This window comes from Macaca fascicularis, chromosome 4 (assembly GCF_037993035.2).
Source record: "Macaca fascicularis isolate 582-1 chromosome 4, T2T-MFA8v1.1".
In the NCBI taxonomy this organism is placed as follows: Eukaryota; Metazoa; Chordata; class Mammalia; order Primates; family Cercopithecidae; genus Macaca; species Macaca fascicularis.
In genome coordinates this window covers 114,457,352-114,481,261 of record NC_088378.1, presented here as the reverse complement: position 1 = coordinate 114,481,261, position 23,910 = coordinate 114,457,352, and the positions used below count along the sequence as shown (strand labels likewise).

At 40.7% G+C, this 23,910-nt stretch overlaps 1 long non-coding RNA gene across 1 annotated transcript; it reads right to left on the bottom strand.

Moving 5' to 3' along the window:
* Positions 1 to 17,886: 17,886 nt before the first annotated feature.
* On the bottom strand, positions 17,887 to 21,073 carry LOC107129536 (uncharacterized). Its single transcript, XR_001490202.3, has 3 exons — positions 20,647 to 21,073; positions 19,791 to 20,012; positions 17,887 to 19,066 (listed from the first exon to the last, which is right to left on the bottom strand). It is a non-coding gene; the product is annotated as an uncharacterized lncRNA (long non-coding RNA).
* Positions 21,074 to 23,910: the final 2,837 nt, after the last annotated feature.

Sequence of the window (23,910 nt, the reverse complement as noted above, 5' to 3'; positions counted from 1 at the left end):
TTTTTTTTATCTACTAAAAATGTTTTGTGAGGGAATTATTGTGATTTCAATTAGGTTATTTTTAAGAACAATAATTTAATACTAAAAAATTATGTTTTGTGGCTACAAAATGGAAATAAAATAACTTACAATTGACTTAAATTGCATCATGTTTTTCCAAACCAATATGATGGTTACCAAATCAGAAGGAAAAACATGCTAGTTAATCATAGTGTAGGCTTTTTTCCTAATATGGTATAAACAATTTTAAAGTTCTTACTGTATGACATCTCAGGGTGTGTATTTACTTAACTCTCAGAGGAAGATTAGTAACGTATCATGTGCCTCTTTTTTTCTTTTTTTAAACCAGTGTTGCTGTCTGAACTTTATTTGGAGCCTTGAAAAGTCCAAGCTCCTTACATTATAATTAAGCAATAATGTAATCTGATCTGGATTTGTATCTGAGGTAATCACAGGCAGTTTCACAGTGATGTTTTCCTTGAGTTTTGTGCTTTAGGAGTAAATTTTCATGGAAAAGAATTTTCTAGAAATTCTGTTTTAAATATCTTTTGTGAATTTCACAGATGTTCTCAAAGAATGTAGTATTACTTGTTCCATAAACCCATGTTCTCCAATTTGATATCAACTATCAGTATCATCTACCAAGGTCAGTCATCTATGAAGGATAAGTGGCTCTTAGAAGGTTCCTAATGTTCAATCTGCTCTCATTTGCAATCTATAATTCTTCATTCACATCTTCACACATTCTGAATGTCAATATTACATAGCCTCTTAGAATGCAAATGGCAAAAACATACAAATGATGCTGGTGATTCAATACCTAACCGTTTCCCCTCAATAACTGCCTGGGATCAGGAAAAGGGAGCTTTAGTGGGGAAAGGAGAAGGATAAGGAGTGTTTGTGTGTTACTGATGGTTGGTGGCTATTGAGAGCCTGAGTACAGAATGGGAGGCTGTGTACGTATGGGAAAGGGGGAAGAAAGATGAGGAAAGGAATGGTGTTGGTCCCTAAGATAAAGATTAAGAGGGTACGTTAATTGGAATATTGGGACAGATGAGAAGGTTAAATCTTGTTTTATTTATTTACTTGTTTGTTCATTTATTTATTTGAGACAGAGCCTCAGTATGTTGCCCAGGCTGGAGTGCAGTGGTGCTATCTCGGCTCACTGCAACCTCCACCTTCTGGGTTCAAATGATTCTCCTGCCTCAGCCTCCCAAGTAGCTAGGACTACAGGTTCACACCACCACGCCCGACTATTTTTTTTCTTTTTCTTTCTAGTAGAGATGGGGTTTCACCACGTTGGCCAGGCTGGTCTCAAATTCCTGACCTCAGGTGATCCTCCTGCCTCGGTCTCCCAAAGTGCTGGGATTACAGGTGTGAGACACAGCGCCCGGCTAAGATTTAGCTTTTCATACAAATCTGTTTGAAAGATTCTTCCAACATTTCCTGTAACTTACTGAGGTTGTGGGAGAACCTGAAAGTAGCTTCGTGACTTCTATATAATTCAAAGACCTAATTATGCATTCTATGCTGTATCTTTAATTATACATGTTAAAGTATACCCTGGCTGACAGATAGAATGGACTCCTCATGGCTGAGGTGCTCAAAAACAGAACTATGCAGCCATAGCTGGACGAGGAAGCAGTCACATATTTTGTTCTCAGAAAGATGTAAAAGTATCACAGGACCTCCCTTTCTGCAATCAAGCCAGTGACGTCTGAGTTTGGGCTTGGAAAACAACTAATCAGAGCTCACCTACCCCAGCCAATCAGAAACCAGCCATATTGACCAATCAGAACTTAGCTGCATCAATCAATCAGAACTATGCAAGTTTGAATCCTTTATTTGCTGGAAGCTGGGCTGGAACTTGAACCCCCTCCTTGTTTAACAAAATGCACCTTCATTTTGCACCAAAGGCTGTATCTCCCAGTTTGTAAACTGTTCACTGGAATAAAGTCTCTTTCTTCCAAATTCCTTTTCAGAGAACTTTTGTTCACGTAAGGAAAAATAAATTTTAAAATTGTCTTCCTCATTAATAATTGGTTCAGCTGAAACCTTATATGAAAATAGTGTTCTTTTCCATTGAATACAATTTTGTTGGCTGGGTGTGGTGGCTCACACCTGTAATCCTAGCACTTTGGGAGGCCGAGGCAGGTGGATCACTGGAAGTCGGGAGTTGGAGACCAGCCTGACCAACATGGATAAACCCCATGTCTACTAAAAATACAAAGTTAGCTAGGCATGGTGGTGCATGCCTGTAATCCCAGCTACTCCAGAGGCTGAGGCAGGAGACTCGCTTGAACCCAAGAGGCAGAGGTTGAGGTGAACCGAGATCACGCCATTGCACTCCAGCCTGGGCAACAAGAGCAAAACTCCATCTCAAAAAAAAAAAAAAAAAAAAAATTGTTTAATTTCTGTTTTCATGCCTGTGGGTTTGCTCTGCAACATTGCAGCAGTTTTCAAAACCAAAGGTTCTGAACTCCTTTGGTTTTGAGGAATTCTAAAAACTCCCTGAAATGCTTTATCGCCGTGTCTGTATGCTTTTATTTCGTATTAATTACAGAACATGTTTGCTAAGTTACTTCCTGAGCACAGGCAGCTCCTCTCACTCTGCTCAAGTTTGTGAGTTAGGTGATATGTGCGCAGATGCCTCAGGTACAGGCTGCAGGGATGGCTCCCGGCGGGGAAGAACTGCCCTCCCTCCATGAGTCCCAGCACTGCCCTATGTTGAGGACCTCCTCTCTCCACTGTTTCTGCTGCTGCATTTGCCCCCACCAGTCTAGGCTTAGGTGCAGGCCTACCCACCTTGGGGGCCTATGGTGCCCAGGATGGCCCCAAGGCATGGTACCAGGCCAGGTCACCAGGATGCCAGGTTGCTCGATGACGTCTATGCTGCTGTTGAGCATGCTCCATCGTCCTATCATATGAAGCTAAAAACACAAGATCAAAGATAAAATTGTTAATTATTCCAAGGTAGTGTAGGTCTTTCTGAGTGCAAGGCTGTGCATGAATGAACAGATCATACACCCATGATGCACCCCTGCCTACCTCTTACAGACTTTATGGGTTAGTTATATTTGCCATCTCTGGAGGGGCCAGTAAACTCACAAGGTAGCCTTTGTCTGAGGTTTGGTAACTAAATTACCAAGTTAGCTCGGGGAACTGCAACTCATGTCCACCTTTCATCCACTTAGGCCTTGCTATCTTCCCCCTTTCAGGTTTCAATTTTGTGTGTTTTGAGCCTAGATTCTCTTTTTCCATCTCTTAGAGACAGCACAACCTAAGATAGCATTTTGATAGTCTAAGCTCCTGGTCTGGCATAACTGCTATCCACTCAGAAATACTTCCTCTTCTCTGGAAAGGAAGGGATCAAACCACAGCTCAGTAAGAACATAATGATCAGATCAGGAGTCCCTGCAGATGTAAAGGTTCTGGTGCCAGAGTGTGGAGGTGGAGGGAGTGTGGAGGTGGAGGGAGTGGTGGTGGGGTAGTGCAGGGGATGGGGTTTGGGATATGAGAGTGCACTTGGATTACCTGATTAAAAATGGCAGCACATTGAATTTTTAATATAAAGTTAGAGTTTTCAAATTATTGAGAAAGATTAGATGATTAGTGTCACCCTAGTCATGGAAAACATACAAATCTAATTCTGATTTTGTGCCAACAGACCTATTATTTTTGTGCTTGCTCACTTATTGTATCACATTCATCTCTAACCATCTATTTGTCTATATATCTACAAATCATATATCTCAACACGGTAAAGAAACTCCAGTTCCTTATAAATTACTATTTTATTTTCTCTTTTTCTAAGCTTCCTTCCCATAACTTATTTAAATGTTAACAAAATGTGTTATAGAAACCTGTGTTACTTGTTCTGCAGGCCATTTATGGGGGAGAAGATATTATGTTTCCTTGGTCTATGTTTCAAAGGGATCAACTCTCTTTGTTCCTGTATAACTACTTACATGTACCTTATACTACTTTGTTCCTGTATAACCTCTGGGAAGTTAAAAACTCCCAGAGGCCAACAGAAAATGGCTATGAAACTAGAAATAATACTATTCTACCTACGCTAGTGTCTAAGTTTCCTAAGATGTTAGTGAAATACAGCTGGAGAAGTGCTTTAGCTGAAAAGAGAAAGTGGCTCAGTTTTCTTTTGGCCCAACTCTTACCAATAGCTCCTCTCCAGTCTCCAGGAGATACGCCATCCTATCTGTGATGGGGGAGGAGCAGGAGTGAAAGACAGGATGGTGTTGCAACAATTCAAAACCCCAGAGCACACAGTTACCCCCGATGCACTAATCAGGGTGTAGGTACTATGACTAACTAAGCCTGTTTAATAAATCCATGCCTGTACCCAAGTGAATGGGGAATGGTGAGAGAAGAGAGAACACTGTGATAACCAACCAGCTCGAACAGGGAGGCGCAGCCCACCATTGCAAGGAGAGCTGAGTAAATGTCTATCAAGATAACCATTTCTACTGCCTGCTGATTCTCTCACCTGCCAGTTTCTGCATCTGCCCATAGAGTACTCTTGTGCTCCTTCCTGTCCCAGATGATCTCCCTGGACTTAAAATTTCTTGATTGCCTGTACCTACGGTATCCATTGTCTCTCCCACACGGCTGGGCAACTAGGTTTATCCCTTTCAGGCTAGCCTTCCTTCATTGCCATTACATCTAGCGGTGACATTGACTGAGTTGTGTATGATTATTCATCATTTCTCAGGCCTAGATAGATTGTAATGAGTTTTAGGGCTTGTCAAATTTCAAGGCTCTGTTTTATACCACACATAATTTTAAGAATTTGAAAAGTGCTTAATAATTATCCATCAATGAGTAAGCTTTGAAGGAAGATTAAAAAGTATTATGAAATAAATTACAGAGTTATAGTTGAGGCTTATTCAGAGCAAAATTATTTTTGGTGTATTTTGAGCACTAGATAAATGTCAAAGGCACCCATGAGAAATAGCAAAAACTGCTGAAATAATATAAATTCACATTTATAGGTGCTGCAGAAGAGATGAAAATGTTCTCTATGTGGTTGGTCTGTGTGAGAAGGTGTTTCATGGCACTATCAAAATCCTATCTTAGGTTGTCATTTTGGACACTACAAATTTTCAAGTAGTAATTTAAAGAATCTTGAGGTTTCCTTTTGACATGGTCTGGAAACCTTTGGTAACTAATTTCTGTATGACTCAAAGGATTTCCCCTAGAAGGGAATCCTACTATTTGGGCTTTTAAAAATAAACTCTGTCATTCTGGATACGTCTGTAGCCCTAGCTAGTGGGTAAGCATGAGTTTCATTCTGAAATCCAGAAATAATGAGACTAAAGAAAAATCAAGACACTGAGTACAGTACGTTAGTTAATATAGCATATAATTCAATGTTTGCTTTAGAATTTTGAATTTAGCCAAAAAATAATTGGATCAGGTATCAATGATCAAAATGAGACCAGGCGAGGAATTAAGGAATGTGCATAAGATCTTGGATTACATGTTACATAGTCATGTGGCATGACCAGATGTATCCAAGTGTATTTCCATGTGACTTTGAATTATAATGGCAGAGAGTTGGTCAAGGAAGAAGAGTACCCAGGCACCCAGCAAGTTAACACTGGAAACAGATGGTAGGAGCAGTTTGAAATTGAGCCAACTTCTTTAAATTACAAAGAGATCTTCAAGTTCATTTTGCTAGCCATAGAGAGCAATAAATCACAGCTATTAACTTACCTAATTGTCTTTTCCTAGCAATATTAGATTCAGTCTTATACTCCTTTAATTTTCATTTAATAGTGTTATCGGTTGAGGATGGTTGTCCAGGTTCTTGGTGTTTTGAACAAATAATTGAACAAAACCCATAAACAAAGCAAGGCAGCAAAAATAGAGATTTATTTTAAACAAAAGTACACCTAAAGGGTGGGAGCCGGATTGAGCAAGTGGCTTAAGAGCATAGGTAATAGAATTTTCTGAGGTTTAAATACTGTTTAGAGGTTTCCCATTGGTTCATTCATTCTATGCAAATAAAGTAGTGGCCCACTACCAGTCTAATTGGTTGTTGGAACGGACCAATCAGAATGAAGAGTAGGCCCACAACTAGTCTGATTGGTTGCAGGAGGGGACCAGTCAGAGGTACTTTCGTTTTTCAACTTCCCCTCGGCAAAAGGAGGGGTTGAAAAGGGAGTAGCCTCTGATATCCAGTCAGCGTGAATCAGCCTTAGGCTCCCTGGCTCCAGACCCTATTCTCCTGCCTCAATAGCAGTTTGAGATAAAATGCAATGTTTGAAACGTACCTTACAGTGGGTTAGTGATTTCCGTTTAATATCCTTAATGTATTACTTCAAAATAACAGAATTTATTGAACAACACACATGTCAATTTGCTTAGCACATTGTTCTCTGCAGAACTGCTGGCCACCTCACTGCCCCACTTTTGAAGCCACCTTAATATACTGGGGAAAAAAAGATTTAGTTAGCTTTGAACCATGATCAAAGGACAATTACGAAAACATGAAAATTTGAAAGGTTAGACTATGACACCAAAAAATTTTAAAAATAATTCCTCTCCCAAAACATTTGCTTCTAGGATGTGACATGCTTGCATGTAATAATGTGAACATTTTGTAAGGAGTGAAAATCTGAACTAGCTCTTCCTTTCCTTCCCTGCTTCTGTAAAAAAGCATATTTCCCCCTACATATTTGCAGAGCAATTTTTCTTTATTATGAATATTAGGTCAGATGTGGAAGAAAGAAGTCTTTAGTCGGATTACTTGTTTCAAGACTTAGACTAGCTTAGATTGAGGGTAAGCACAGCATAAAACTGCCCAGTCCAAGTAGGGTCAGGTTTGCCAAGATGGGTTATAGGTTATCTAATGTGACATAAAGAATACCCAGGTTAGGTTGGGCATGGTGGCTCATGCCTGTAATCCCAGCACTTTGGGAGGCTGAGGCAGGTGGATCACTTGAGATCAGGAGTTCAAGGCCAGCCTGACCAACATGGTGAAACCCCTTCTCTACTAAAAACACAAAAATTGCCTGGCGTGGTGGTGCGTGCCTGTAATCCTGGCTACTCAGGAGGCTGAGGCAGGAGAATCACTTGAACCCGGGAGGCAGAGGTTGCAGTGAGCCGAGACCATGCCATTGCACTCTAGCCTGGGTAACAAGAGAGAAACTCCGTCTCAAAAACAAACAAACAAACAAACAAACAAAAACAAAAAACAAGAAAAGAATACCTATGCTAACGTGCTGGTCAAAGGCTTGGAGCTACAAATTGGATGGAGACTGGAGACGGCACACTGAGTTTAAGGACCTAGACCTGAGGGAAGAATTTAAATGGAATATTGTGACTGCAAGGTGGAGTGTTGCTCTGCCATGAGCCTGACACCCCTGGCATTACTACACTCTGCCTGAACTAGTTCTTGGCCTTCCTGCTATTGGGAAGACCAGTATCTAAATGTGTGTCTTCCTGTGTTGGTGCAAGTTCCACAGTGGCTTAGATTGTTCATCTGGTGGTTTGGAGCACACATCCTGAGAGATGGAGGAATGGAACAATTGTTTGTTTATTGACCTAGTCCTGTGTGCCTGGACACTGCACCAGACAATTGATGTTCCTTGCCTGGTTTTTCATTCCCTAAGTCTTTAATTATTTGGTTTTACAAATACTGGTATTTCTCCAATATGCGAACACCGATTCAGACAATATGTGTCATTTTTCTAGTGCTTCAGATTTGAAATCTAGGAGTTTATTCATTCACTTACTGAGAAAATATGTATTAGGTATTTACTAGTGTCAGGTACTGTGCTGGGCATTGGGTATAAAATGTAAAATAAAAGAGACATGACCACTATCCTTATGATACTTATAATTCAAGTGAACAAATCGACTTCAAATAAACAAATGCCTACATAGATATAGATATATAAAATTACAAATTAAGCAGTAACTTATAATAAATACTGTGAAAGAAAAATCGGGGGGGGGGGTATGAAAAGCATGATGACATAATTTAGATTGAGGAGTCAAGGAGGACAACTTTCTGAAAGTGACATTTGTGTGGAGACCTCAGAATAGGCAACAGTTAGTTAGCCACATGAAAACAAGGAGTAAAATAATTGCAGACAGAAGGAAGGGAATGAGTAAATATCCTGAGGTGGGAGATGGCTCAGTGGGTTCAAGATACTGAAAGCAACAGGAACTTGGTGGGCAAGCAAGGAGTGGTACAAGATGAAGTAGTATCTGACTCCTTCCCCTTTTCACTCATCACATCGAATTACAGGTTGAACATCCCAAATCTTAAAACCCCAAATCCTTAATGCTCCAAAATTAAAAACTTTTTGAGCATCGATATGATGTCCAAAGGAAATGCTCATTGCAGCATGTCAAATTTGGGGTTTTTAGATTTGTGATTCTCAACTGATATAACGCAAACATTCCAAAATCTGAAAAAAATCATAAATCTGAAACACTTCTTGTCCCAAGCATTTCAAATGAAGGATACTCAACCTGTGGTTGTTTTTATTTCTCTCTTATAATATTCCTCCCAGCCATGTCTTCTTTTCTGTTTCTTTCCTGCTCCCAAACTCAGGCTCCTATTACATTGAAGCTAAATTTCTGTGTCAGATTTGTAACTTGAGTTCTATGCCTCCATTTCCTTTCTCTCCTTGATCCATTTACAGATCATTTATAGACAAGATTTTTAAAAAAATCTTACTTTTATCAATAAATCTAAAGTTTGAAGAGATATTTAGAGGTGACATATATTCTAACTTACTGTATTAGTTGAGGTAGGTGAACCGCAGTTACAAACAACTCCCAAATCTCAGCAGCCTACCACAATAAAGGTTCATTTCTTGCTGTGTCTGTCTAATGCAGGTTGGCAGGGATGTTCTCTGCCTGTGCAGTCATTTGGTGGCTCAGGTCTCTTTCATTTAGTGGATCAGTCATCCCCTAGGTTTTTGACTCCTCTGTTGAATCAGTCTCAAATTTCTAGAAGACAAAATCTGACTGCCTAGCTTGGATCAGATGATTTCCCTTGGTTCTATTAACTGACACTGGGGAGGCATAAGTTACGTACATCAAACGCAGGTGCAGTAGTCATTCTTATGGGTTGGGGCCATTTATACAGAAGGGGAAATGAGCTGGGCAGATCCCATTAAAAGATACATTATTCGAGCAGACATTTTTAGTTCATATATTAGATCTTCACATATTTGAAGAAAATCATCCAGTCTTCTTCTTTCCCACCAGCTTTATTATTTTCTCATCAGAATGCATATTTCCTGCTTTCTTAGGGGCAGCATCCAGGTTATTACAGTAGCTTATCAACTTTCCTTCTAAAATTCAACTGTAAACTTCCTTCCAATTTCACCTGTTTGGTGAAGATGCCCTTAATTAACTACACTCTTAATTAATTATTCTTGAGTTCTGAATTCCTTCATGACTTGATTCAATCAATCAAGCAATCTTTAGGCTTGCTTGTACAGTTGCCTTGCATTAATTTTCAGCTTTTCGAACTCCATATCTTGCCCCATTGAAGATGAAGACTATGTCTTATTTGCCCTTTGAATTAATCACAATATAATGCTGACTGTATTCCTTTCTTAATCCTATCCAAAAACTTAATAATCTCTCCTTCCTCAGGAATACATGTATGTTTATAGAAGGAAATCTTCATTTATCTCTTGATTCTGTGATGAGCATTGTCTTTAATTGGTCTACAGAATGTGTCATTTACTCACAAGAAATGCAAACTCCGAGTTACCATTTATTGAGGCTCGCTATGTACTGGGAACTCTGCTATTCACTTTTATATGCATTATTTAATCCCACAACAAGCCTATGAGATAGTTACTATTATTATTTCCAAGATGACACAGCTAATCTAATTTTGGAACTGTAGTCTCTTGAGTTTCCAAGCTCTCGCCTTCTTTTTTTTGTTTGTTTGTTTGAGACGCAGTCTTGCTTGGTCGCCGAGGCTGGAGTGCAGTGGTGCAATCTTGGCTCACTGCAACCTCTGCCTCCTGGGTTCAAGCGGTTCTACTGCCTCAGCCTCTCAAGTAGTTGGGATTACAGGCACATGCCGCCACGCCTGGCTATTTTTTGTATTTTTAGTGGAGACAGGGTTTCGCCATATTGGCCAGGCTGATCTCGAACTCCTGACCTCAGGTGGTCTGCCTGCCTCAGCCTCCCAAAGTGCTGGGATCACAGGCATGAGCCACTGCACCCAGCCTCGCTCTTGCCTTCTTAATTGCAACTCTGTACTGACATGCATGTTAATAAATTGGCCAAACTGGCATTCTCACTGCAGCTCTGTTCTTTTTCAATCCTTGAACCTCTCATTATGGATGCCTCATCTCATCCTGTTGCCTTTTCCACTGTGGGTTGTATTGATCAGAAAGCAGATCTGTTTATGGAAGAAAAGAAAGGTATTGGGTTTAGTAGTTGTTAGAAATAGAAATATTAGAATAAGGGCGACATTGAAAGAAACAGACAAGATAAAGAGGAGGAGGTTCCCTGTGTTTACATTCCTGTGACTCAGGAGTGCAGAGAGCCAAGAACAAAGCTGAAGTTTAGCCAGGGAAAGGAGAGTGTTCAACTATAATTAACTCTGTAGGCACCATTCCCAGTTGTTTGAGTTTCAGGGTCCCCTCCTCAATTTCCTGAGAAAAACAACGTGCAAGTCAAAAAAAAAAACAAAACAGTAGTTAGGGGCAAAGCGTAATCAGGGCTAAAGTGATCTGTGGTATCTCTAAATGGTAGCTCCATTTAGAGAATGATCTCAGAGGCAGTTTTGGAAGGTTTTGGATCAGAGCAAGGAGGAGATCATGAGTGCAAGACTATAAACTACGGTCTTTAAATCAGAAAGTTTATACCCAATTCAGAAACTTTAATGCTTCTTGGATCTGGTGGGCTTGTTAATATGCTACTGGCCTGATTTTGGTTAAGTCTAAGGATAACTGGAAAATCATTAGTCCACGTGACTCTATCTGTTCTACCTGGTACTGTAACTGTGCAGAGGGCTGCTCCCACCCTCTGCACTGAGGTCATGGAGCTCGTCCTCTTGGTGGTTTTTATGATTGAACCTGGATTAACGGTTACTAATTATATATATATAAAACTATCAATAGTGTAATCATGGTTATTATGAAATATTGATATTATAATTATTAATGCAACTACTCTCCCTATATTCTCCTGTCTCTAGTTTCTAACAAGGAAGTCTGAGCCCACACAAAGACTTAGGATAGGAGGAGAGTCAGCATTCAGGGCTGCCTCTGAAACCCTTGTGCTATTATTGTAAACAGATTTCTCTATGCCTCCAGAGAAAGTTGGAAAGTGGAAAAGTTGCCTTTTGCTTCTTAGCCTTAATGCTCCTTCTAGTTTTGGCTTTAATTGAAATCCCAATCTCACAGGTTACCAAAGACATTGCTGTGATGACGTTGTTGTGGTGATGATGATGGCTAGGTGGTGAGCTGTTGTTCAGCTGTCTGCACTACAACTTCTAAACCAACAGTTGTCCAACTTTAGTGAACATCATCATTTGGAGGGCTTGTTAAAACACAGATTTCTGAGTTCCATCCTCATTTCTGATTCACTGGGTTTGGAGTAGAGCCTAGAATTTCATTTCTAACAAGTTCCTAGGTGACATTCATGCTGCTGATCTGGCAACCACACTTTGAGAATCATTGTTCTACATCATTACTGATGAAAATGCTCAACTTCCTTTGCATCCCCTGTCAATAACCTATACCATGCACTCTCCAACTAACAGCCCAGTCGCCACATATATACACTTTTGGAAGATATTATGGCAACAAGCCCACTGTTTCCTTTGCTACTCCAACTTCTCTGTAACCCTAAATTCCACTCCTTCCAATTCTCACACTTCCTCACCACAATTTCACCTGTTCTTTGAGCACAAGGACAGTTTTGTGGCAGGCCAGGTCTGGAACAGCTGTTTCAGCACTGATGGAGTGGCCAAGTTAAATATTAAAAGCTGATAGAGCCCGTGCCCTTATACAAAGGCTGGAATGTAACAAAAGCCCACCAAAAGTTTTGCCCAGGCCTTTCCTGGGCCTTGAAGTGTGACAAGATAACAAATGAATTCTTAACAGGACCCATTTAGGATTGAACAAGTTTTATTGGAGGTCTGAAGAAACTCCCCAGACCTCCACAAACAAGTTTATTGGGGGTCTGAAGAAACTCCCCAAACCTCCATGATTTAGCAAGAGAGAAGATAAGGGTAATCACCCAGCACCTGGACCCATTAGGATTAAGTAAATTTACTGAGGCTCCAGAGGAAGGTCTTCAGGATTCGGATCTTAGGTATGGATTAGAAGAAGTTAATCACTTACGTCTTTAGATGAATGCACACTAACACACAGACAGATAGCTTAGAAGGTATATAAGCTCTGGAAGACTTTGTAACTTGGAGTTGGCCTAGCGATACTTTCCAGGTCTTTTCCTTGTACCCAGTTACAAAAATAAACTCTCTTCATTATTGGGCTGCAAGAATAGGTAGCCTGACCCTCGGCTTGGTCCGAAACAGTTTGGTCGCCTCGATTTCTTTATTTAATTCACCTTTTGATCTCTTCTTGGCTTCTAGACCTTCTCTATACTGCCTGGAATCCAGAGTTGATTATTAGAATTACTGTCCATTGGGCCGGGTGTGGTGACTCAGGCCTGTAATCCCGGCACTTTGGGAGGCCGAGGCGGGCAGATCACAAGGTCAGAACATCGAGACCATCCTGGCTAACATGGTGAAACCCCGTCTCTACTAAAAAAAATACAAAAAATTAGCTGGGCGTGGTGGCAGATGCCTGTAGTCCCAGCTACTCGGGAGGCTGAGGCAGGAGAATGGCATGAACCCAGGAGGTGGAGCTTGCAGTGAGCCGAGATCACACCACTGCACTCCAGCCTGGGTGACAGAGTGGGACTCCGTCTCAAAAAAAAGAAAGAATTACTCTCAATTTACTTGCATCCCTATATTTCCATCCTATTTCCAATGATCAATGCTGGGTCATTGCCACAACCTGCCTTTTCCATTTTTACACTGGTTGGGGAGGGAGTGATAAAGTTGGTAAGATGTAAACATAAATAACCACAGTATGCAGCAATGTCCCATTTAAATCATAAGCATAATACAGAAATTCATGAACTTGTAAAGGTAGGAAAGAGAACATCTAGTTAGAATGATCATAAAAAACTTCAAGGCTGTTATGGCAGATGCAAATATGAATAAGACACTACTAGACTTTTTTAAGCCCTTAAGTATAGGAATGGCATAATTTATATTCATTTCATTGATAGCACCAAGCACTTTTTAAAAAGAGAATTAATGAATTATGTCTCCTCTAGTGTGAGTCTTTATCTGTTACACAGTGCAGTGTGAAATGCCCTAAGGGGGCTCAAATGCGAGCAAACAAATTTTTAAAAGCAATTTAGACACACACACACACACATTAGATGTACAAGCATAGAAAAATCTTGGAAGGATAAATACTGTCTTGCTTTATCCATCAGCATACTGATTACGGTTGTGATGAGGTAAGTACCTGCACCTTTTGCAATGTAAAATTGTGTAGCAAAACAGCAAAAATAAAATATTATTTGGGGGAAAAAGACAATTAACTTGTTTTTGGCCAAAGGTGATAGAAATAATAATACTTGTATTTCCTGAGGCCCTACCATATGTCAGGCATATGCTACCTCATTTACCCCTCACCATCACCCTGCAGGGCTATATTATGTATTATCTTCATTTTGCAATTGGCAATAGTTATTGTATTTCTTCCATTATAAGATCAAATTTAAAAATACTTTAAATCGTTGAAATTTGTATGAATGTTATCATTTACGGTGTCTTAGACTTGATAAAATAACTCAAGTCACATTATTATATAGAATTAGATATAATATTCTAACTTATGATTTAATTGGCCCTAAATTCTGTGCTTTTTCTCCATTGGATTGCATTATTTTTTCTAACAAAAGCAGACTTTTGTTTCTTCTCCAAGCTTTCTCTCTTTCTCTTACACACACACACACACACACACATACACACACACACACACACACACGTTCTTACATCTTAGTCCAAACTAAAAATATCCTGCTCATCAGATGCTCTGCCTTATTTTCAAGGCTTATGCTTATTTTGAGTGTAGCCATGGTGAATTTCATCTGTCTAACTGGTGTGCTAGTCTAGTCTCCTACCTACTGCTAAATTACCCAATTAACCTATTTTGTTCAATTCCATTTTAGCCATAACCCTTTAGTTTCAGTTGCCTTGACATTGCGGGGCCGGGGGGGACTTAATCTTTCTTATCTATTTGGTTAATTGGCCGGATTAATTCTGACAGATATAACATAGGTATTTTTGTTTTTCTTGGGCCAACTAGTCACCCTGGGCCAGTGCTTCTCAATCTGGGCACACAAGAAACAACTGGTGTACCTTCTTGAAGCAAGAGTTCTCCTTGAAGATTTACTTGAAGAGAAAGTGAAAGCAGGACACTGAAAAATGTAGATGAAAATCTTTGAAAGAAGTATTTTTTATCTTAAAAGAAAAAAGAAAGTACTATGGAACAGAATAAAATATCTGTAGGCATTTTTTTTTTTTTTTTGAGACGGAATCTTGCTCTTGTCGCCCAGGCTGGAGGGCAATGGCGCAATTTCGGCTCACCGCAACCTCCACCTCCTGGGTTCAAGCGATTCTCCTGCCTCAGGCTCCTGAATAGCTGGGATCACAGGCACCCACCACCACACCCGGCTAATTTTGTATTTTTAGTAGAGACAGGGTTTCTCCATGTTGGTCAGGCTGGTCTCGAACTCCCGACCTCAGGTGATCCACCCGCCTCGACCTCCCAAAGTACTGGGATTACAGGCATGAGCCATTACACCTGGACTGTAGGCATTTTTAAGGCACAACTTTAATGGAATTTTGAACTGGTGGTAAACTACTCATGGCAACCTGTGGTTGAAACCATAGGCTTTGGGGCAAGACTGAAACCTAGCTCCTCCCTTTTCTAACTGTGTGCCCTGGGGCAAGTTGCTTAACCTTTTTGTGTCTCAGTTTCTCATCTGTAAAATGGGAATAATATCATCTGCCTCATAGAGTTATCATGAGAATTAAATGACAAGTATATGTTAAATGTTGGAACAGTGGGTGATTCATAGTGAATGCTCCCTAATGTTAGCTATTTTCATTTTCATTTATATTTCTAGATATCCCAAGGGTTATTATTTTGTCCTCCTCTTTTGTTAAGTTGTCTCAGAGCACAAGTTTGAGCAGCCCTGCCTTAGTCCTTCCCCAGGATTCTCTCCAGTATGCTGCATTTGATTCTCATCTGCTGGTCTTTTGTAATGTTTCAGGAATGTACTGTTTTCCTTTTTCTCCTCTCTCTCTCTCTTTTTTTTTTTTTTCCCCCAGCACCATTAAAAACAAAGAGTAGCTGTTTTAGGAATTTGGGAAGTGAAGAAACAAGACATTCGACTGTGAGTTCCACCCATGTTTAAAATGAAATAACATAACAATTGGGAGTAGAGTGCTACCATTAAGATTTTGGAGATAGAGACGTGAAGATTTTCAGTCTCAACTCCTTTAGAACCATGGCTTGAACCCGTAAAATATGAGGGCTGCCCATAAAACTTTCTCTTGTAAGATGTGGGATATGTGCAGTCTTGTCTAGTTATGCCTCATCTGGGAATGGATTTTCTGACGCAAATGAGGTTTAAAAAAAAAGGCATAGTGTCTCTTTATTTGGTTAACACCATTTCTGCACTTTGTTTTTCCTTGTCAGCTTTAAAAGGAAGAGAACAAAAGCCAAGCACCCTGCCAAAACTTGGCAGTAGAGTTTCAGTAAGTGAAAATTCTCCACCTACAGTAATGTTTGAAGTGGTTGCACAGTGAGGGCCCCCCAGCCCCCAACTCAACCCACTCACCCCTCCACTGCAGGCCATTCTTGACCTGTTAGGACACCATCTTATGCAAAGTTAAGAAAGCCCAAGAGCCTAGAACCCACAGAAAAAGGCCAGAGTAAGACTAAGGGTATCTATCCCCTGTTCTTTTTTCCCTCTTCCATCTGATATTATCTTTGGCTCAATAGTCCTAGAACTCAGAGGGCTGATACTCCAATTTACCATATAGTTGCTAGACTCAACTCTACCATCTCCTCCACTCCCAGACCTTAGACTCTTGGAGGGCAGAGAGCAGGATAGGAGCAGCCTCAAGGATGGGAAAGCAATGGAGACTGACCTATGTTTTGCTATTTCCCTTTGCCAGCAATATCTTCTAGTTACAGGATTTTTGCACCTAGAAATAAAATATAATATAAATATTGACCATAACTTATAGTAATTCAGTGCTTCTAAGTTGCCATGTACCATGGTAAACACATGGCTATATTATAGCAACATCATAAAGCAGACATGATTATTTCTATATCGAGGATAAATCTGAGGTTTAGAAGAAAGGTTGGGAAAATTGTTGAAGGTCACAAGTAGGTCACAAGCCAGAAGTACATGGCACTGGAACAGACCTTACTATTGAGTCTGAGCCTATTGTATTGCCTTGCTATCAATGCATAACAAACCACATCACACAAGACCAGTAGGATCTATGAGTCATCTTGGGGTTGGCTGATTTAAGCTGGGCTAGGCTAGGTGGCTGGGGTAGCTCTGCTCTATATGCCTCTCATCTTCCTCCTGGGACCAGTAGGTTACCCTGGACATGTGTAAGAAGAAAATTGGAAATATGCAAGGTCTCTCAAGGCCTAGGCTTGGAACTGGTGCACTAATTTCTGCCTCATCCTGTTGGTCAAGGCAAGTTACAAGGCTGAGCCTAATGTCAACGAGCAAAGAGACACACCTCATTTTTTTTTAAGAGATAAGGATCTGACTGTTGACTAGGTTGTACTCAAATGCCTGAGCTCAAGGGATCATCCTGCATTGCTGGGACTACAAGTGTGCACCACTGTGCCCAACTGAGATATACTTCACCTTTGTGGAATGTTGTAGATGCTGAGGTGCACTTCCTGGTCCCTTTCCAGAACCAAGGCACTTACTTTATCAGCTGCTAGGAATATTGCTTGCTGATGATGGCTCACCAAGTCCACTGACTCCCATCCTCTCACCTCCACCCTCACCCTGGAGTCCCCATCCCACTGCCCACCAGGAATTGTCCTCAGCTGAAGGGCACTGCTTTGCCCAAGGGTGCCCCCATGGTCAAGCCATATCCAAAGACTAGTCAGATATGAGTATGAGGTCTGACCCCTTACCTCAATTCAAGACATCTCTGAAGGGCTATCCTAGCATCAGAGCTTCCCATAGGATTGGGTGAGGCCTGGGTTGCAACTAAATTAGTCCCATTTTTCTCTGCCTCAATCTTGCTTCCCTCATTCCCTTAAAATGGCTGTTTCCAAGAGCATTCCTCAATAACTACTCCATGAAATCTAGCCTTCAACATGAGAGGGACTCCAAAGTCAATGGTGAAGGGCACAGATACAGTATAGGAAAGAATCAGAACCAATAATGCAATCTATCACATCTTTGTGTTTAACAAGTAGATTAAACTGCATCCCAGCTCCAAAAACAAAAGCATATAGTGGAGCAGACAGAATCTCTGTCTGACATGTCTTAATATATATCTAAACCATTGATATTGGACCTTGAAATATATTTGAGTTGGAAAAGGCATGTGGTCCTGAAGAGTTGTGGGCAAATGGAAACTTTGTAAATTGAATTAAATTCCAAATGCATAGTGGGGGTTTGGTATTCTAAAGTGAAAAATGTGGTGAATTATTTTATGAATAACCGTTTTAATAACATACTGATTTTTCTATGATGGGTTTTACATATCAGCAATTTATTTCATTTTTATGAACCCATTCCATTTTTAAAATAATTCTCTGTGTATGAAATTATAGCATGATGTCATACATTTGTTTTTTGGTCTCCAATCCTTAGTGGATTTCCTTTGCATAAATTTTAAGTTTACATGAACCTGAAAGGATTCCAGGGACTCTGAGTAAAGCCATGGGTGCATGGTTGTTAGAAATGGGCACAATGGATGTAAGTAACAGGGCAGATAAACATCCCAGGAGAAGAAATCTTGGCCAGGTAGTGTTCCTTTGTCCAGTAAAAAAAGCAGGAAGAGAGAAAATAGATAATTTATTGTACTTAAGGGTAGGGACTCACAGAATACCTATAGCAGAAGGACAAGTCAGCAGGAAAATCAAGAATTCTAATAGAATATTGCTGATATGATTGTTCATGATTTCCAGGGATATGAAGGGCAAGCCAGGCTAAAAAGTAGACCAGAACACTGGTGGTTGAGGGACTGGTGGCCCCAGTGAGAGGAGGGAATAGGCACACAGCATTCAATGGAAGTTTTTCCATATTTATGATATGCAAGTCATGTTTATATTCATTCCCCTCATGCTTTTCTGGGAAGGTTGAGGCTCTCCCATGTGAGAGTTTCCTCTATCAGTCAGGATTCTAAATATTCTTGATATTTTAAAGAAGATATTTAATACCAGGAGATGACAAAGGTAAGAAGCCTAAAGTGGGAGAGTAAGGTATCCTTGAGATTATCAAGAGCAGAAAGCTACTACCACTGCCTAAAGCTTAAGGGACAAAAGGAGCCAGGCCACCAGGGAGAAGCTGGAACCACAGAAACTCTTGGAGCAAGAGCTGGGTCCATAGAAGAGATGGCTGCTGCCAGAGACAATACTTGAAGCTGAGAGAAGTGAGGAGAAATACCCAGCTTCTTCCTTTCTGCTCTCTCTTCAGGGCCATCCAATGGCTGAACTGACCCGGAAACCAGAGGGCAAAGGAACAAGGAAAAAGTAATTCTCTGTGATACGAACAGGGTAGAATGGGGACAGAGAATAAATCTAAGAGCAAAAGAGGACAAGCCTAGCACATGGCCTCAACTTCTCTGCTCTCCATGGCAATGTCCTCCTCCTCTTCTATTTCCAGGAGTCTCTGATTCCTGCCACCTATTGCCCCAGGCTCCCTTGATAGCTGGTTTCCAGGTGGGGGCGCAGCCAATGGTGGTGGCAGCAGGAGACTGGGAGATGAAAGGAAAGGTTGTGTTATTTTTCCCCACTCCCTCTCTGCTTTGGAGTCAACTCTCTGGCAGGCTCCCTCCACCATTATAGATTCTGCTGGTGGCCTGTCTTCTGTGGCTGTAGGTCTCACCAGCTCTCACTAGGTCTCTCTAGGAGTGGTTTCCTTCTGTTGCTGGTCTCTGGGTGTCTCAACATCCCTTGCTAATTCCCTTAATCCTGCCCCCAGCTATGTCAGTAGTATCTTTGTTAAAGTCCCTTCATTTGAATAATTTGGCTAGAGTTCTGTTTTCTGCCAGGACCCTGGCTAGAACCCTGACCTACTATGTTCTTTTCCAAGCTCCTTGCAAGTGTCAAATTTTCCCTACTGTTGCCCAGATCAACAGTGTGGTATAGTAGAAAGAGTACTGGCTTTACTGGCAGACAGACATGGTTTTATTTCCGATTCAGTCACTTACAGAGTTACTGGCTGGGAAAGTTATTTAACCTCCCGAGCTTCAGTTTTCTTGCTGGTAAAGTGGAAAGGGGATAATGATGAATTTCAGTTGGATATATTAGAAATCTGTGCCTGACCCATGTGTTCCGGGCCTCATCTGCCAGTTGTCTTTTTTTCACATACCAATATTTATGGCATAAATCCCCTTCCTACTTGACTGAAAGAAATGAACCCCCTTCAAAGTATTTCCAGTTATTTCTAGAAGTTTCTGAAGAAGTTCCCCTGCTCACTAGTCTTTCTTTTGCAGTTGCCATGGTCTTCTGCCTTGTTATTTTGCTTCTGCCCCAGCTCCCACATGTCCAGCTTCTGCTTGCAGGGCCACTTGCTGAGGCTTTGCCAAGGCTGAAACTTTTCCAGGGTCACTGTCCATCATGAGAACATAGCCCATGCCAAGGGTGTTGCCTCTTAGTGTTCCCAAAGAGTCTTGTCCTTGGGAAGCCTCCATTTGGCCTCTGTGGTGCAGAGAGGAGAATGTCCCTCCCTGGCTCAGCCCCAAATATGCTAGGCTCGTGCCTAGAGCCTCTGAGAGTCTCTTTGACTATTTCCTCAGCTGATTTCACATGTAAACAAAACAACTCATAGAGGTTCTGGAAACTGCTTCCACCATCTTTCTAGAAGGAGGTCAGAAAGGGAATAGATGCTTTGCCCTCTGCTTCACCCTTTTCCCCTCTTCCCTTCACAGCTCTCCCAGCCCCTAAACCAATCTTCCTCTTCTATTTACTAAACTAAACATTTTATACATATCAACCACTGTGGGATAGAAGGGGGAGGGTCAAGGAGGGAGGTGAGGTCTAGATGACTTCTGTATATAAGCCAGAGTCCAATCCGTTTATATATGAATGACTCCTAGTGCAATACCTGGCACATGGTGGATTCTCAACAGATGATGAGAATCATCACGTAAATAGGAAACCACATTTCCTACCATTTAGATGGTATAAGTTCTTCAAAGTTCAATTTATATGTCATCTCTTACCAGAAACCTGGCCCTAATCCCAGTAGGATGAGATTACTCTTTGCCTCTGTATTCGCTTCTTAGGGCTATGGTTATAATATACCAAGAACAACGAAAATTTATTCTCTCACAGTTCTGGAGGCTGGAAGTTTGAAATCAAGACATTGGTAGAGCCATCCTCTCTCTGAAGGCTGTAGGGAGAGTCCTTCCTTGCCCCTTCCCAGCTTCTGGTGGCTCTCGGCAATCCTTGGTGTTCCCTGGCTTACAGCTGTTTCACTCCAATCTCTGCCTCTGTTGTTGCACAGTCATCTTCTCCCTGTGTGTCTTTGTTTCCACGTGGCATTCTCTTCTCTTATGAGGCCATCAGTCATAGTGGATTAAGGCCCACTCTAGTAACCTCATTTAACTTGATTATATCTGCAAAGGCCCTATTTCCAAATAAGGTCACATTCTGGGGTCCTGAGAGTTGGGATTTCAACATACCTTCTTGGGGGGTGCCATTCCACCCATAACACCCTGCAATAAGATTCTAAAATTGAATAGCAACAATCTTATTTCTCTTTTGACATCTATCACATCTATCTCCCCCTATAACACTGAACAGCCCAAGGACAGAATCTATTTCTGATTCACTTTTGTGTCCCTGACAATACCTACATGTCCCATAATAGGTTTGATAGGTACTAAGTGACCGGGCTGAGGCTTACACCCTCCCCTCCTGACTCACGACTAATCTTTTAGACTAGAGAATGCTGCCACCAGCCTGGTACATGCATTTGTGAGTTCCTTTATTTTTTGGAAACACTATATATCAGGAAGATGGGTTTGGCTAACTGAAATAGCTGATTATAGCTTGCCTTGGGTGGTTAAATATTTATGTCTTTTGAGAGTGAACAATGGGCTTCATTCTACCAGGGAAATAATCTTGCTTGTCCCCATTTATTGGCTCTTTTTTCCTCTTTTACATTTTCAGCATCCTAATGATGTCCTTAGTGATAGTTGCTATGGAAGTATTTTAGTGTTTTCTGCAGTGTTGGGTGGTGCAGTACCTGAAGCCTTCTTTAGTGTGTATTTATAATGACACCAAGCCATGAATTTCATTTTTGTGATAGCTTTCTTGCTTAATAACCGGTTGTCATCAGGGGAGTGATGTGCATTTATTTTGGCCTCCTGATTTATCACGCTGATTTTTCTTCTCCTTTTCATTGTTCCTGGAGTGCTCATCATCACTTTAAATACTCAACCCATTATTTCACAGAATATAACGACAGAGTCAGCCCCATCATTTTATCATGTATAAACTGGTAAACAGTTGCAGCCTCTGTGATGAGGGGTGATTTAGGCTTGTAAAAGTCAAACACTTTTTTTTTTTTTGTCTCACTCCGTCGCCAGGCTGGAGTGCAGTGGCGCGATCTTGGCTCACTGCAACCTCTGCCTCCCAGGTTCAAGCGATTCTCCTGCCTCAGCCTCCCAAGTAGCTGGGACTACAGGTGTGCCCCACCACATCCAGTTAATTTTTGTATTTTTTAGTAGAGATGGGGTTTCACCATGTTGGCCAGGATGGTTCCAATCTCTTGACCTTGTGATCCGCCCACCTCGGCCTCCCAAAGTGCTGGGATTAAAGGTGTCAAAAACTTTTGAGGATGTACAGTTTGGAGACTGAGACTCAGTAATGGGTGGAGGAGAGAAAACTGGGATATCTAGAGAATTGGATTGTGGTGTCTTCGGTAAAATAGTAATAGTAATACATGTTCTACCTACTTGATAGGATTGTTATGAGAGTCATGTGATTAAAGTATGTGAAAGCAATTTGTAAGCTGTACAGTGCTATAAAATGTTTATGAATGTTATCATTAGTAACAATTAGACTGTTAATAGTCCTGATTGCTTTTGACCTGGATGTCCATGGGGAAGCAGCTTAATCTCTCGTGAAGACATCACTTGACCTTTTTACTGAACCATGTGGGCAAATGCTCAGGCCATTATGCAGCATTTTCAAGGCCATCAGGTTGTCTGCGTCAGCCTCTTTCATTCGACTCTTACGTTTTATTTGGGGAGGAGAAGGGACAGTATGACTTTAATTATTAAGCTGAAGAAGTGGAGAAATATTGATTTCTTGAATATCTTTTTCAAGTCAGCTCTTTAATATAAAGTCTCTCTGGTGCATCTGTTGCTAGCTTGCCATGTTGATATGTGCCATTTTAATTTTGTTCCTCCAAAGGTTTGGGTTATTTTTCCATACACTTTCGTTTACGGTAGACGCTCAACCACTTACTGGAACACACTTAGGCATGTAGACTTTGACAATTCTAGGGAACAGTTCTGAATGCATTTAGTGATTTCATTTATGTGTTTTAGTTTAAGTACTCTATCAATTTATCCTAGAGATAGCCCAGAAATTGATGTCACTGCAATTAAACAGAATTTTTTTTTATAAAGAATTCCATGCCTGACAACTCTAGAAATATTTATTATGCAGCTTCTCTTAAAGGATTTTCAATTTGCTCATTTGGAGCAAATTTTGTGTGTTAAATGCAGTTGGTTCCTAGACACTGACTCATTTCCCAAATCTGAGTACACTTTTTTCCTCAATTGACTTTCCTCTGCCAGTATGTCATCCAACTATTCTTTAATGTACTGTCAAAATACGGTCACCTCATCATTAGCAGGAAATGGGCTTCTTGCCCACTCTTGTGAAAGTAGAATAAAGTCAGACAATTTGATTTTTAAACTATAAGAAAAGGAGAATGAAAAAACAGCAAAACCTAACTAATTTCCAAGCTCAGGGCTGTTTATAAAGAGCCTGAACAAATAAGACACCCAGAAACAAAAGGAAAACTGCAATTTGCTTCGCTTTGTGTAGAATACAGAAGAATTTCCATTTTACTCTAAATATAAAGTAGCTGCAACGTGAGTCAACATAAATAAAACGAAGAAACCAAGTCTTTATGGAAGACGACAGAAGTTTCATGTGGGCAGCTTCATGTGTTTAAGCATCTCAACGTGAAAACTTGGCCATTTGCTCAAGATTGTTTCTCTGTATTTAGATTTTGGGTGCAAATATCATCTCTGTCTCTAGGAAACAAACCCAGACGGCCTACAGAATCAAGAATGAAGAACTCATTTTACTGAAATGTTAATGTCAACTCTAAAAATACCAGAGTTTTCAATTTTACCTAATCAAATAATCAGCTTGACAATTTTTTTGCAACCACAGTTGCTTATATGGCTGACCAAAGTGACGATTTGTTTAAGACCAAGTTTGAGGTTAGTAAAACATATAATATATAGTGCAGATTTCATTTAACCATGTGGATAATTCAGCAAAGTATGTTCTTCATGAATTGCTATGAAAAAGAGTAATTTGCTGCATTTGAATTATTTGATTACCTGTC